At 50.4% G+C, this 15,556-nt stretch overlaps 1 long non-coding RNA gene across 3 annotated transcripts; it reads left to right on the top strand.

Annotated features, from left to right (window-relative positions):
• Window positions 1–1,481: 1,481 nt before the first annotated feature.
• On the top strand, window positions 1,482–11,796 carry LOC144616641 (uncharacterized). Of its 3 annotated transcripts, XR_013556053.2 has the most exons (4): window positions 1,482–1,757; window positions 3,818–3,911; window positions 7,992–8,099; window positions 8,607–11,796. It is a non-coding gene; the product is annotated as an uncharacterized LOC144616641 (long non-coding RNA). The 3 variants fall into 3 exon arrangements; XR_013556054.2 differs by lacking the exon at window positions 1,482–1,757 and having other exon boundaries at window positions 2,056–3,911; window positions 8,657–11,796; XR_013556052.2 differs by lacking the exon at window positions 1,482–1,757 and having other exon boundaries at window positions 2,056–3,911.
• The last annotated feature ends 3,760 nt before the right edge of the window (window positions 11,797–15,556 follow it).

Raw genomic sequence — 15,556 nt, 5'->3', positions numbered from 1 at the left:
TGCTGGAAATGGCTTTATGCCTTGGTGTTGGTAACTGATAAAGGCTTAATACGCCATTTTCACAGCAATATCTGGTTTAACTTGGGCCAGCCCCTTCTGCCAAAGGCTACAGAATTTATTTTCTCAGAAAGTCTGGCCCCTAGGATTTTTGATTTTATTCACAGCTGTGATTGCTACTGGCCTGCCTCCAAAGCCTGAAGAATCCTATAACAGGTCATGCGGGTTGAATTTGTTATTTTAGGATCTATGCTAACTTTCCTGCCACATGAATTCTTTAAAAATCCATTGTTATCTTGGATATGTTATGTTTCCATAGCCAGGCTCAACTGTAAGGATAAAAGACGACTGTGAGGCACTTGACAGTTTACAGAGAGTATTTTCCCTTTCCCCACTCTTTGGATCTTAGGCATTTGAATTTAAACGTGCATCATGACTGACCACACAGTGGCAGGCCCTGAGCTCTAGCCCTAATTTCTCGGACTCCAAAAAATCTAGTCTTTCTTGGAAAAAGCCAGATGCGTTTTTGAACAAGTCTTGACGAAAAGGCCTCCCATCCAGCCCTCCAAGGATATTACACAGGCCCTTTGGCATTTAAACAACAGTTTCCACTGAGAATCTTTGATTGGTCTGCATTATGAAGAACGACCCCCAAATTAGTCGCAAGGAGCACCCAGAGATGAAATGGCTTGGTCTAATATGTTCACCTCCCTCACCATGCCATTTGTGGATCCATTTTCACTCCCGTAGGGTCACAGACACCCACAGCATGTGTGCACGCACATGTGTGTGCACACACACACACAGACACACACACACACCCTTCTCTTTAGGGCTGAGAACTGAATCACCTGGCTGTCTTTTCCCAGCAGTGTTATGATCTGGGCTCAGTCCCCACTTGTGTTTTTTTCCCTTTTTAAAATTGTGGTAAAATATATATAACAAAAAAATGTATTATTTCAACCAGTTTTAAGTGTCCAGTCCTGTGACATTAAATACATTCACAGTGTTCACCATTTGTCTCCAGAACTTGTTCATCTTTCCAAACTGAAACATGTCCGTTAAACACAAGCTCCCTGTTGCTCCCCACCCTGCCCCTGTCAACCACAGCTCTACTTTCTGGGTCTTTGAATTTGATTACACTAGGTTCTTCATATAAGCAGAATCATACCATATTTGACCTTTTGCCATTTTCTCGATGGTAATAGGTCATCTGATTCCAGAGCTGGCCCACGGGACTGGGTGTTGATGGGGTGACCAGCTCAGGAGGAGTGACAGGAGAGTCCAGAGCCCAGAAACAGCCCTGGTCAGAATCAGGGGGGCTCTCGCCCCAACGACAGCTGGAAATTCTTTCTGCTCTCCTGCAAGCTGGGTGTTACAAACCGGAGACTTTTCAAGCCCAGTCCCAAACACAGGAATTCTCCCCTCGTCAGTCTGTCTCCTGGGCCCCAATGAGACAGCTGTACTTCCCACGCAAGCAAAAGCATTCAACTGTGAGAGCCCTTGCCTGGGTCAGCTTGCTCAGCTTATCCTTGAAAGAGAACATAAGCTCCTCCCAAGGAATGACCATTTTTCTGCTCCAGGTCGTATAGAATGCGGGGTAGAGGACTTTCAAAATGTCCCTTGCTGCTATCAGCAGCAACAGCACAATCTATGCCATCCCGGGTCGGCATGGCAATTGTATTTGCTCAGCCAGTTCTTTGAAATTTACCAAAAGGATCTGAGTCACACGCATGATCCTTCCACTGGCTTTTGTGAAGGTAAGTGAACCAATTCCTTCTGAAACTGAAAAAGAGAATCCTTCACTGGATTTCAGGTAAGGCCACAACTAGACTGGAAGCAAGGAGAGCTGAAAATGAATCCGAAAGGCACTGGGATGTCCCAGGACAAATCTGGTGGTAGAGGCTGAGTGCATTCTGTGCCGTGGGTGCCCAAGCACAAAGACCTACGTAAGCCTTTGCTAAGTGAAAAAGCTTGTCTTTCTCCAAATTCTCACAGAATGACCTATGTGACCACCCAGCGTGGACAGTCATACAGAGGGGTGGTGTCCTATTTGACTTTTGCAGAACACACTGATTTGTTTACTTGTATGTGGTGCATTTCCTTATAGGAGTTACAAGCCCTAGCAAACTTCCGAAATCTTCCTGCAATAACAATAGTGGTCTAGGGAGTGCGGGAGAAGCCCTTCCCACCTCTGCAGAAGACCCGGCTGAGAAAAAGCTGATTTATCGCGGGCGTTGAGAGTTGGAGGGGTGGGAGGAACATTTAAAGAAGAGCAAAGAGAGATATTTTTCACTGGAGACGTTGGGAATGATGGCGTCCTCTGCTAAAAATGGTGAGGAAGCAATTTCCCTGGAGGTTCAGAAAACAGGACTGGACTCACTGCTGGCTATTCAGTGAGGGCCTGGGGATGGTGGTGGGAAAATGGGCTGGGTGTGACCCCTGGCTGCTCATCTAAGGTCTCTGTTCTGATTTTATTCCAGCCAGTCTGGGAGGAAGAGAAGAGTTGACGATAGTTGAGTACATCTGTGGAGGGCATGTGCTGTCAGACGATGGGGGACGGAGCCTGGCTTTCTGGATCTCCCTAGAACTGTGCCAGGAACCAGGAGGCCGGGGCTGGGATGTGATGCTGTCGTCAACCGGCATCAGAGACCCAGGACCACTCTGGCCATAGTTTTATCCTCTGTGAAATCCAAACGTGTAGTTTCAAGTTGCACGAGGGCTGTTCTTGGCCTGCAGGACCACCCAACCAGGGAGCGCCCCACCCCCCGCAACACACACACACTGGGATGCAGTTGTAATAAAAAAACAAACACTATTCTAAGGGCGAATGGGGAAGGGCAGAAATTGATTCTACCTTTGGAATCTTACAGGTTTCTTGGAAAGGTGGGCTGGGGACTAGGCCTTGAGTATGTTTAGATGAGGTGTTGACAGGTGGGTACGGGAGCAGATAAAGCAAGTGAACAAAAAGAGGAAAACTGGGTGAGTGCAGGTGGCAAGTTTTGGGAGTGGAAAATAAGGGACTATGATCCGGGCACAGGAAAACATCACACAGCAGGTCCTCAGTCGATATCTGTGACTGATGATGGCAGTAACAAGGACTGGGCTAGAACAGGAGGGCATCTCCCTGGCTGAAGGGCCAGGAGCAGTCCACATGGGCTCTTGAGAGGGAGACAGGCCACTCTGACGGGCTCTGCGTCCACTGGCAGGTAGACACGAGAGAGGAGGCCCGAGGGCAGAGGAGAAAGGTCCTGGGGGAGAGATGACAAGGGTTTGAATTTAGATAGCAACATTGGGATGGGGAGGGATGTAAAAAATAGTGCAAAAGAAGATTCTGCAGGTTTCTGGAGGCTGAAGGAAAGGGAGATGAAAACAATTCTGAGGATTTTGAACCTGGGCAATGGGGAGGGTGGAGATTCATAAACAGAGATGGCCAAACTGAGGAAGAGAGAGGGAAACCTGGAAGAGAAATGGAAACCTGGAAGAAGGTTGTCAGGAGAGCCCAAGAAGAGAATCTGAGTAGTCAGTGGGGGCTGAGCCACGTGAGGAGAGGGTCATGGAGGTGGTTCCCGGGGCCATGGTTGGGAGCAAGGCCTATGAAAATGGCCCCAAGCAGCGGCCAGTTGCCAAAACCCGAGGAGAGAAAATAGAAGCAGAAGGTGTCAGGGACCCCATAAAGAAGTTTGTAATACATGGAACAAAAGAAAATGATGGTGAACTTAAAGACAGTGGGCCCAGGGGAAGCCATTTGAGGATAAGGAAGATGTGGCCATGCTTTGGTGCCATGCTTCTCAAACGTGAATGTGCATTCGCATCACAGGGAATCCCATTAATGCAACTTCTGATCCAGGAACGAGGACAGAGGATGGCATGGCATGGAAGAGACAAGAGCCGATGAGGCCGCTTTGGGCCTGGTAAGTAAGTTAGTTTTGCAGAGGAAGATGGGGTGTCAGCTGCACACAGACCGAGGGAAGGGAAGATGAGAGGGTGATGTGAAGGAACCGTGAGATGGGGGAAAGAGGTGCAAGGAAGCCCCTGAAGAGATGCCTGGATCTTCTTGGTCTGGTGAGCAGTGAGAGACTCTGTGGGTGGAAGGTGGACGTGGGGTCTGGGGAGTCCAAGGAGGGGGGAAGGCCTCAGGGACAGTGGTTTGGCTGACTTGCTGGCCAGAGAGGAGAGTGGTGCAGATGAAAGCTTGGGTGGAAAAGGAAGCTCTTAAAGGGACATGGGCAGGGGGTGGGCACAAGAAAGGGTAGGAGAGGACAGTGGCAGAAAGGAAGAGGTGAGAGGAGAAGCTGATGTTCCAGAGCCACTGGTGGCGAGGTCTGGGAAGTGAGTGTGGGAGGTGGCTAAGGGGGCCAGGCAGATGAGAGAGACTGAGATGGAACAGGCTGGAGGCTGGAAAGATGAGGGCGTGCATGCAAAGGGCAGAGGCTTGAGGAGAGGGAGGTTGGTCTTGTGGCAGAGTGATGAGTGACAGGAAGCACCAGGGCCCAACAGCTCCAGGAGGGTGGAACCCAGGCCTGGCTGTGGAAGGTCCTTCCATTCGTTCTATGGGTTAGCAACAGCACCTGTTTCAGGAAGCCAGAACGGCTCCTCAAGGCAGAGGGGGCCTGGCCTGTTCTCATTCACTCAACCCCCACTTCCTGAGGCTCCTTGAATGCGGCCCCGGGCTGGACTGCTGAGGGCTGAGTCTCATGCCTTTGGACCATGACATGGAGGGGTGATGGGAAAAGTGAGTCCTTCAGTGAGGACTTGAGGGCACCCTGTGGTCATCCCAGCTACCTGCCGCTGCTGCCCCAGGTCAGGGGAGGTTAAAACCCAACTCTGGGTCAAGTCACTGGGAGCTGAGATTCCAGCAGTCCCGCTTTGCCGGCCCCTGGGACCACCCCTCACCTCTCCCACACTGCAACACAGGGCTTGAAGCCAGTGAGTGCTCCTGGCACAAGCCGGAGTGGGGTGGGGTGGGGGCTCCAGCCGGGAAGGAGGACCAGCCAACAGCATGGCTGGACACCCCGCTATCAGTTTGTTCCGTTCGGTTTGATTCTCTTTCTCTCCCTGGTGGGCTTCAGCTTGTAGTTGTTTGCTCTTCATCAGTGGTTTATGGGGACCATGGTGTTTGGGGAGGAAAGAGCGGGGACGGGAACTCTCAGATGCTGTGCTGGTGCCCAGCCGTGTCCTGGGCCTTCCCCGCCGGCCCCGCCATGCCTGGGGTGGGCCTCGATGGGCCTAACCCTCAGACCCGCAGCCCTTGTCACACAGCTCCTCGTGGTGTCCTTTTTTAGGCCCCTTGGAACTCGGACCAACGCCTGCCAGAAACCACGTGGGCTCCTTCCCTCCAAATCAGAACTTCCTTTCTTTATTCCCTCCGCTGAGGCCTGGGGTTTCTTTGCCTTTCAGCCCGGTTCTTCCTCCCCGTGGAGGTCTTTGCAGCAAGGGGGCAGGACGTTGGGTGGCTGGCCTTCCTTTGGCTCTGTCCTCCCTGGGTGACCTATGGCTGCTTCTGCGTTGCCAGACGCACTCTGTCCCCCTGAGGCACCGGGGGACAGCCTCTGGCCCTTCCTGGTGTGCCTCCTCTGCATCTGTCTGTCGTTCTACCCACCCATCCCTGTGTTCCTTGCCCCTTCCCCGGGCCTCTGGTTATTTGTCCACAGAGGAGGAGGGAAGCTCTCAAGGATTTGTGCAGAGACCCTGGACAGAAGAAGATACGTGGAATTTGCAATAAATCCAGAAGCAAAGTTGTAACTTGACTTGAAAACAAACAAAAGGGCCAGAACTGCACTTAAGCTCCGCAGAAGCTCCTCTCCCAGTGTAAACAGAAAAGGGCAGGCTTGGGCCGAGCAGCCTCCTCAGGACTGGGACAGCCAGGGAGGGGTCCGGAGCAGGCTGGCCGCCCACTTCCTCCCGAGGAGACAGGTTGTGGGGAAAGGTCTCTGCGGCCTCGTGAGAGGAGAAAGAAGAGGCTGGCAGTGCTGTTGTTTGCCACTTAGTTTTCCATGACTTACTTACCCTTTTGAAATGACATTCTCAGGATTGGGACAAGAAGGTTGTTTTGGGGGGGAAATGCCTTCTTGGCCTGTTACCCTGGCTGGGGCCAGGCAGATCAGAGCTTGGAGCAGGGGAGAGCAAACTGAGGTGAGGGGCATAAGCTCCCAAGGACCCCGCCTTCCCTGGACTGGAACGTTAGGGAGCTCACCTGGACCTCTCAGCTCAAAGGGGCAGAGTGCACCGCACTGCTCTTCCCTCAGACAGTGGCCTGTCAGCATGACCCTGCAGCGGCCCCTCCTGGGGGCGTCACCGTGCCTCCCCTAGAAGTATTAGGCTGTAACCACCACGATTACAGCGCCTTGCCTTTCCATACAATTTTTAAGTGCTTCCACACACATCCTCTGAGTTGGAACAGATATCATCAGCATTTTATGGGCAGGAAAACCGACACAGAGAGGTAAAGACCCTTATCCAAGGTCACACAGCAAATCTGCAGTTGACCTAAGTCGGTGCAGTGGCAAAGTTGGATCTTGAGATACAGTTCCCACTGATGACAAACTGTGTGATCTTGGGTGAGTTACCTAATCTCTCTGGGCACAGGCTGTCCTCCGTAAGATGCAATTTGTTCCAAAGTTTGAGCAGCTTGATTGCTCCCTCTCACACTCTGTCTGGGCTTATCAAAGTCGGGAACCTCAGGGGGACCTAATAAGGTGTTGAAGAGTCTACAAAGCCACAGCTTAAACATGGCACATCTTTCTGGAGCCTCATTTCTACACTTGGATATTTTGGGAGAAAAAAAAAATCTCTTTTTTTTAAATTGTAAAAGAAGATGGCTATATTATAGAAGGGAAAGCAAAATTCCAACTTTCGAAGTAAAACAGGAAACGTAAGGACATTTTGTGCTTGCTGCTGTCTGTTTCAGGTCCTCCAAGTATGTATTTGTTCTCTCGTGCAGCCTGTGATGTAGGTGGGGGAATTTTCTAATGGGTATTCAGGGTCCAGCAGTCAGTGAACTGCAGAAGCTCATATTCCTGGTGTGTGTGTGTGTGTGTGTGTGTGTGTGTGTGTGAGTGTGGCTGCATCCCCTTTCCTAAAGAGAGAGCTGTTTCCACAGCATCTGACACAGTTGTTCTCATCCGGGCTTCACATTAGAGTCACCTGATGAGCTTTCAAAAAATAGGCACGTCAGGTGCCACTCTGACCAAGTGAACTGGCATCCTGGGAGCGCTCCGGGTGTGTGAAGAGCTTCCCGGGTGACGCAAATATGCGGCGTGGACTGGGTCTACTGACTTATAGTTCAGACTTGGCAGTTCAGGGAACCCCAGGGTGTCCACGTCCATGGAGGGAAACAGTGACAGACAGCTCCCTACCCTTGGCCTCCCAACTGCTGCTTAGACTAGTGAGCAGGTGAAAACCACATTCCCGAAGCCCACACCCCCAACTAAAGGAAGGGGCAGTGATGGAGGTGGAGAATAAGATAGAACTTTGTCGGGGTGGGAGCAGGAAGGCTGTTCTGGGTTGGATGGTAGCCCCCTAAAATCCATGTCCTTCTTGGAGCTCAGAACGTGTCCTGTTAAAGTAGGGTCGCGGCAGATGTAATTTGTGAAGATGAGGTCATACTGGAGTAGGGTAAACCCTTAATTCCTTCCAAAGTTTAAGCAGGAAAACTGCACAGAGAAGTAAAGACACCTCTCCAAGGTGACACAGCAGATTGGCAGTTGGCCCAGGCCAGTGCAGTGGAGAGGCTGAGTCTTGAGATACGGTTCCTTACAAGAAGAGGAGAGACACAGGGAGAGTGGCACATGAAGAGGGAGACAGGGATCGGAGCGATCACGCAGCCAGATGTCAGGGAGTGCTACACTTGATCTTAGCCAAAAGGCCGAGAAGCGATATGTCAGGGAGTGCTAAGGATAGCAGGCAACCACCAGAATCTGGAGAGAGGCCTGGAACAGATTCTCCCTCAGAGCCCTCAGCAAGAGACAACCTTGCCAACGCCTTGATTTCAGACTTCCAGCCTCCAGAACTGTGGGGGAATACATTCCTGTTGTAAGCCAAGCTTCACCAAGTTTGTGGTCCTGTTACAGCAGCCCTGGGAAACAGATACGAAGGCTGAGGTTGGTAATCCTTTCTGTGGGTGCTCCTCCTTTCTGTGGGTGCTCCTCCTGAGACACTCACCAGAAGGCCGTGGCGGGCTTGGCTCTGGGGATTCTGTGAGCTGGGAGGGGAACCGACAGCAGTGGGCTCATTCTACCAAAAAGCCGAGGGGACAGAGGAAAATGTGACCTGTCCAAAGTGTCACTCTGTGCAGGTAAGACAACAAGAAGAGAGTTGGTTCGTTCATTCGCCCACTCATTCACCTCCTACTTGGGGAGCCCTACGCAGTGCCAGGCTCTGGGAACACAAAGGTACGAAGACCAGAGCCAGCCCCGCTCTGCCCTCAGGGAGCTCGCGTCTGAGGGGGTACCTGCTAGTCAGTGAGGAGGTTGGGTGGATGAGCACAAAGATTTCCTCCAGCTCTGGCATTCGGTGGCTGAAAGGGAGCAAGGAGGGCAGCCTGGCTGGGGCCTACTGTGCTGCCACCAGGGCATTTGGGGGGGCCGCTGCTATCTCTTTGCCTGCAGGGGATGCTGCCTGTGAGGACGTGGAACCGGAGCCCTGCTTTCCTCCGCAGGCCCAGATGGCAGGGCACGCCCCACGGGAGGGCCAAAGCGGTCAGGCACAAATGCCAGCCCTTGCCTGGCCACCGCAGCCACTGGCGGGACACTGCAGGCGGTGAGACGGCCTTCGGCAGCCACCACTAACTGTACAAAGCCCAAAAATCTTGGGAATATTTTCAGCCCATTGGCACTTATCAAATATCACACTGGAAACCCCAGAAATTTGTGTGGGATCCTTTCCAGGACGAGAGGATTTCACAAATTTGGCCTTGCGCAGGGCGAGTTTCTTGGAATTTCAGCCTCCGAGTGGGCGTGGCCTCCTTGTTCTGGTTCGCCCCACCTTCCTGCAAGCGGCCCCTGTCACTCCCCGGGCCCACCTGCCGCATGTCCGGGTCACCCTGGAGACAGACTCTCGGGGCCACGCGATGTCTGCGTTCCTCCAGCTCTTTGGTTTCCCCTTCATGGTTTTGGGAGTTCCGTGGCACTCAGCAGCTGGTGGCTCTGGCAGTCTGAGAAATACAAAGTTCGGGGCCTCTGTTGAGGCTTTTCTGAAGCTCCATTTCATTTGGGCTAGAGGTGAACACTTCCTCCGGAGACCCCGGCAGGCGGGACTGAAGCAAAGTTCAAGGAACAGTCGCTTCCATCATGGCTGGGTGTTGTTCGTCTGGCTGGGACGCAGCCTGACAGCAGGCTGACAGGCGACAGGCGGCCCAGGAGCGGTGGCAGGGCCGGGCACTGGAGGAGTGGCTGGAGGCAAGACGCTGTGCCCAACTTCCCGGCACCGGCTCTCCGTCTTAACAACAGTTTAACAACAGCCGTAATCATTAACTCCCTGAACGCTTTCCTTGAAAGTTCCATGTTACCCGACACTTGGACATAATTAAAACAGAACAACCGTTTGCAGTTAACTTTACCTTTATGACCTCACAGATTTTTACAAGGGTGTCCCAGAACGCCTTCTCTTCAAAGGAAAGCCAAGGGGTATGCCAAGGGCCTCAAGAAAGCGCACAGAGCGGGACCCTGAATCTCTGCATACTCATAAATGAAAAGATGAAAGAAAAAAACACGCAGTTTTTTTATGGTTATAAAAATAACACATGGTCACAGAGGACAATGGGGAAGACACAGAAAAGTATAAAAAATCAAATAGAAGCCACCCACAAGCCCACCCCTAGAGACCACTGTCAATGTTCTGTGGTATATATATCCTTCCTGAGTATGAAAATACCTCTTCACATCTGCATCTTAAAAATAAAGGTAGAAACGGGCTTGGACGCTACGAATCATACTTTTAAAAATGGGGCTCTACAATGTGTCCTATTTCAGGTAAATTTGATATAGGGATCAGTAAAAAGGATCAAGTTAATTTATCCACAACTGACGGCCTGCTTTGTATAAAGGACTCCGTTGCGCACTGTGACAGGATTAGAGACATCAGCAGCACAGCTCCTGGCCTCAAGAAGGCAGACGGAAAAGACAAGGAATGTGTAGAGTGGCTTTTGATATTTGCATCCTCAGCTCTTAGCAGAGCTCACTGTTGGGCCCTCAAAACAGTCTCCTGTGTTGAGCTGTGTGTAGAGCCTGTCACAAAGGCTATTCGTTATTTAATTACTGAACAAATATTTACCACGTGCCTACTCTGATCCAGGAGTGAAGATGTTTAAGTTTTAGAGCAGGGAGCCATTGTGATAAGGGTGACGTTTTGGGAGACTTACATGAGCACTGGCTTGCCGCCAGGTGGTGGCTAACTTTGTGTGTCAACTTGGTTAGGCCACGGTACCAGATACTTGATGAAGTATCAGTCTAGGTGTTGCTCTGAAGGTTTTCTTTATTTTTTTGTTTTAGATAAGATTAACATTGCAATCAGTACACTTTGCATAGAGCAGATGACCCTCCATAATGTGATGGCCCTCATCCAATCCATTGGAGGCCTTGAGAGAAAAGATTGGAGTCCCCTGAGGCAAAGGGAATTCTGCCTCCAGACTGCCTTCGGACTCAAGCTGCAGATTTCAGACTTACCAGCCAATTGCATGAGCCAGTTTCTTAAAATTTCTGTGTGTGTGTGTGTGTGTGTGTGTGTGTAGAAAGAGAGACAGACAGACATATATATATTCTATTGGTTCTGTTTCTCGGAGAACCCTGACTAATACAGATGAGAATGAAGAAGGGCAGGAGTAAGAATTGGCTACTCAGCAGGGGTGAGGGGGATCAGTTCAGCCTGTCAGGATGCTGGGAGAGCAGCAAAAATCCATCTGTGTGTCTCTGTGTGTGTATGCTTGTGACTTTGTGTATTAACGTGCATGCCTATGTGAGTATGTGTGTCTATGTACACATCTGTTTGGGTGCTTCTGGCTGTCAGTATGTGTTTGTATGTCTATGTGAGTATTTGTGTCTGTGTCTATATCTGAGTATTTGTGTATGTCTACATGAGTATGTATGTATCTGTATATATGAGCCTCTATGTCTGTGTGTGCTTGTGTATGTGCCTGTGCGTGTGTCTGGGTGTGCCTGTGCGTGTACCCACATCTCTTTGCACACCTGTGTATATCAGCGTTTGTGTGTCTATGGAAGTGTTGACGTGTGTCTGTTTGGCTGGGTCCACCAGGGGCTGTTGGAGGGGACAAGTCTGTCATGGTGCCCCTAGAAGAAGGGCTGCTAGATTTTCAGTCAGTTCAGATGGCCTGCTGGGAGCAAGAGTGTCTGCTGGTCTGGGAAGCAGGCAGGAAGGTGGGCGAGCAGGAGAGCGGGTCCTATGGTGTCTGGATCTGAAGCAGCTCACCCACCGGCAGGGCACAGGAGACTGAGGTGGGCTTGGGAAAAGAACAGCCAGAGGCCTAGGTGGTGCAGAGAGGCCTGTGGAACAGTTCAGAGACATACATGTGTCACACCTGCCTCGAGTGTAGAGGGCAGGGATAGGTTTTTTTAAGAACCGGGCAGGCTAGGACAGTAAGGGCCTGCACTGGGGGTTGTCCGTGGAGAGGGAGGTTTGGAGGGCAGGGCAGGGAACTGATTTGAAGACAATGGTGACATCAGTTTGGACCTGCCGGGGTTGAGGAAACCACAGAATAAGACTTTCGAGGGTGAGGAGCGGGTAGTGACCAGCGCCATGCTCAGAAAGGACAAGGAGAATGAGGAATGAGACAAAGCCAATGAGCTTGACAATCAGGTGGCCTTGGTAACCTCAGGGGAGGTGTCAGAAGCTGGGGTGAGGGAAGGAGGCAGTGGGTAAGCATGGTATGAGGGGAACAGCTGTTGTACTATTATATATGGAAATAAGAAAATAAAGCAGGATAATAACATGAGTGGACGGCAGAATTGAGTGATGGGAGCCCTGTGCATATTTGAATAAAGAATGAAACTCAATCATCAAGATATTTAGCCCTGATCCCATTAAGTACTTCCTCTGAGAGTTAGCAAACTGACATCCTTTAATCATGCCTTATATTTATAAAGGCCACTCTCCAAAGAAATCCCGGTGCTCAATAAACATTAATGAATTCACTCTTGCAGCCTCCTACAGGGGAAAAGTTGGTGGCAGGATCGTCATCGTGTTCATGGGCATGGATACTACGGCAGAGATGAGAACCAAGATCACACAGCTGGTCAGGGTGGGAGGTGTCATACCTGGCTCTCCCCCTTCTGTTGTTAGGCCATTCCTAAGTCACCCACATCTTGCCAGGACATGCAGGTTCCTGGTGAGACTTGGCTAGGAGACAGACCAACTACGGGGTTCATGCTTTCGGGGGTAGCCTCAGGATAATCCTGGGGATCCCTGAGACTGCTAGCTGTGGGGCTCGGGGAATGAATATTGTTTGCTCTGTCCTGAGCCATATGGGGACCTAAGCAGCTTACTCTGTCTTCTGAGTCCTTAAGGGTCACAAGCAAATGCTGAGTCAAAGCAACAACAAAATCGCCAAACTCAAGAAAGGATGCAGTTGCTCCGTTTGTGTTTCATGCGTACCCTCACATGAGAAATTCTCCAGTGCCCTCCAGTAGGTGAACATGGCCAGTCTTTATGCTTTGGGCTGTGCAAGATCCAACCATTTGTTCAGAAGCAAAATGATCGCTAACTGCCAATAATAATCAGGGACAGCCCACTAAGATGATTTAGTTGCCTCTGGTGGAGAGCTTGGGCTTTCCTGGGCCAAGAAAGGATGGGAATCCCAAAGATCCCAATGGTGAAGTTGGTCTACAAAGCCCCCCAGCTGTAGCTCCAGAGAGTGCAGATGTAGGGACAATTAACCTAAAGCCAGGCTGTCCTTCCAGGATCGGGCATGCTGATGCCTGTTGAACCCTGTGAGCTGGTGATACTAAGACTCCTAGCTAATGAGCAGTGACTCTTGTGGGATCAGCTAAGCGGTTCATATTCTTACTCTGGTGTTTATGCCACTTGGGTGGACCTGGGAAAATCAAGGGGCCACCAGCATGTTGGCCCAAAGCCAGGGTTTAATCAAGCCCTAAATCTCCAGTGATTCCATCAGGGGCCTGATCTTCGTGAGGCCAGTCAAAGGGAGAAGCATCCCAGAGAGCACTGGGTCGGCTTCTTTTGAGTCGTCCTCTCAACCCATTGTTTGTGGAGGCCTTGCTTGTTAGCGCAAATAATCCCCTCAAAGTCACAGAGCAGCGTACAGAAAAGCAGAGGACCAACCCTGCATCGGAGCAGCTTAATTATGGCACCTCTACCACGGCAAGTAAGTGGCTTCCCACACCCGTCTGCGGCATTTGGTGGAATGTGGTTATCCATGAGCAAAGAGAGGACAGATTAGCACAATAACACTTTCATCCGGGGGTTTCTGTTGAGGAATTCTTGGTGTTTGAACATAAATTACCTAAAATAAGTCTTGTTCAGGAAATGGAATGATTAGGGTTGACTATTTGAATTGGAAGGCCCAGAAAGTCTTATCATGCTGCAGGGAAGAGGTCTGGGACCCTAGTCTCTGAGGGACAGGAAGGTCCCTGGGAAGAAAGAGAGTGATACGAAACACTTATGATGGAGGAGGGACCTGGAACTTTCAGGGGATTTTTATCTTCTCCTTCATGTCCCCATCTGTCTTTCACAGCCTTGGAGCTGAGAAATTCCAGCTTTTTACAATTAAGGGGAGGAGGAACCAAAACTAGAATGGGCAGTCATGGTACGGACCTGCCTCATGTCTGGGTGGCCAGAGGTGAGAATAATATTTTCAAAGAACTAGCAGATAAAGGACACGGATGCAAGTGTACCACAGGTGCGGCTGATTGGACGGCAGAGAACTGTAGAGTCTTGTCTTTCTCCAGCTTGTTGTTGTTGTTGTTGTTGTTGTTGTTGTTTTAATTTGAAGACTGCAAGGGTGTAAGTCCTTGCATCTTGGGTTCGGATGGTCTGAGTTTGCACTCTGGAAGATGCCACTTGGAAACCTGGTCCCACCCCATCTGAAGCCCACCAGCCCCGTGGTTCCTGTACCCGCACTGACGCCAATGGGTTTCCCAAAGAGTACGGGACCAGATTTCTGCCTTTTGGCATCTCCTGCGGCAGCTGGGGAGGTAGCATGGTAGCCTCCTGGGGGTTTTTGAAGTGCGTTGTGATACATAATGTTAGGATGGTGCCTGGCACTTAGTAGGTTTTTTACGTTAATATCACCACTGACACCGCCATCCTCCTCCTCCTCCCCAGACTCGAGTTGGTTGAATATGGAGATTTGCCCGTAATGCCATAGCTCCTGGCAACCTCCTCATGTTCGAAGAGTGTGGGAACAGGGCACTGGTCTGTGTCTGATGGCTAGCACTGCAGTGGGTCACAAAGCAACAGCAAGGGGAGCGGCCAGCTCAGATAGGGCGCTGGAGATGAAAGTCACTGTGTTTGCCTTTCCAAGTGCTGCTGTGTTCCTGAAGGCCTGCAGCTTCCTCTGCCCTGCTGGGTTTTTTTTTTTTTTCTTCCCAGTTCCTCTCAGTGATATCTCAAGAGGCAAACTTCCAGCACTAACAGGAGGTCTTTTGTTCTCCTTTTCTTTAAGTGGACTTTAACCCAGTTACGACAGATGAGTCACTGTAAAAACAAACAAATAATACTACTCCATTTTCTTAAAGCCTCTTCCATGCCTGCTGACAGAAAAGGGGGAACCTGATACTGCGCCGGGCCTTTGCGGCTTCTCCCTGTCCCGACCTTCTGGAAGCACAATTCAGAAGAACCTTCCAGAACACAGTGGAGCCCAGCACTGTGGAGCTGTTCGGTGAGGCTCTGGCTTGTTTAGAATTGCATCCGACTTGGGGTGGCCCAGGGGCTCCGAGGAATTTTGGTCTCAGGACAGTCTTGGTTGGGATTTACACTCCTGGATTCAAGTACATTCTGGACTTGCCTCCCTTTACACATTAGTTTCTTTATATGTGAAACAGGGTTATTAGACACCATGATTTTATCAAGAAGGACTTTGCAATAGAATATCTTCTGCTCTGTTAGAAGACTCCAGGGCATGCTAAGCATATAAGTGCAGCCTGTATCCATTCAATAAAAGTTCACCAGGCACTTGGGAACTGGGGTTACATAGATGAGAAAGACTCACCTCCTGCCCCCAGGTAGTAGACATGTAAATAAATGAATACAGTGACTTCTGATACAGGTAAGATGTAACATGTACCAAGGTGGGGTAAGAAAGGCAATGGCCATTCAATCCAGAAATTTTGGGAAAGTCTTCTTAAAGAAGATGGCATTTGAGCTGAGTCTTAAACCATGAGTAGATATCATCAGACACTCTGGGAAGAGGGAGGCCCATATGGCAGGGAGAGGGAGCAAGGGGCATAACCAAAGGACTGAAACCCATGACAAGTTTGACCCCCCCAAAGTGCAAACCCTCTCCAATCTTTGTCCAGGCATTTTTGCATACATGCTTAAGTACAGCTGGACACTCAGTTTCCTAATAAAGAGCCATCTCTGGATGAAC

Source organism: Panthera onca, chromosome B3 (genome assembly GCF_046562875.1).
Source record: "Panthera onca isolate mPanOnc1 chromosome B3, mPanOnc1 haplotype 2, whole genome shotgun sequence".
NCBI classification, from domain to species: domain Eukaryota; kingdom Metazoa; phylum Chordata; class Mammalia; order Carnivora; family Felidae; genus Panthera; species Panthera onca.
Note: the sequence above shows the minus strand (reverse complement) of the source record. Positions and strands in the feature narration are given on the sequence as shown.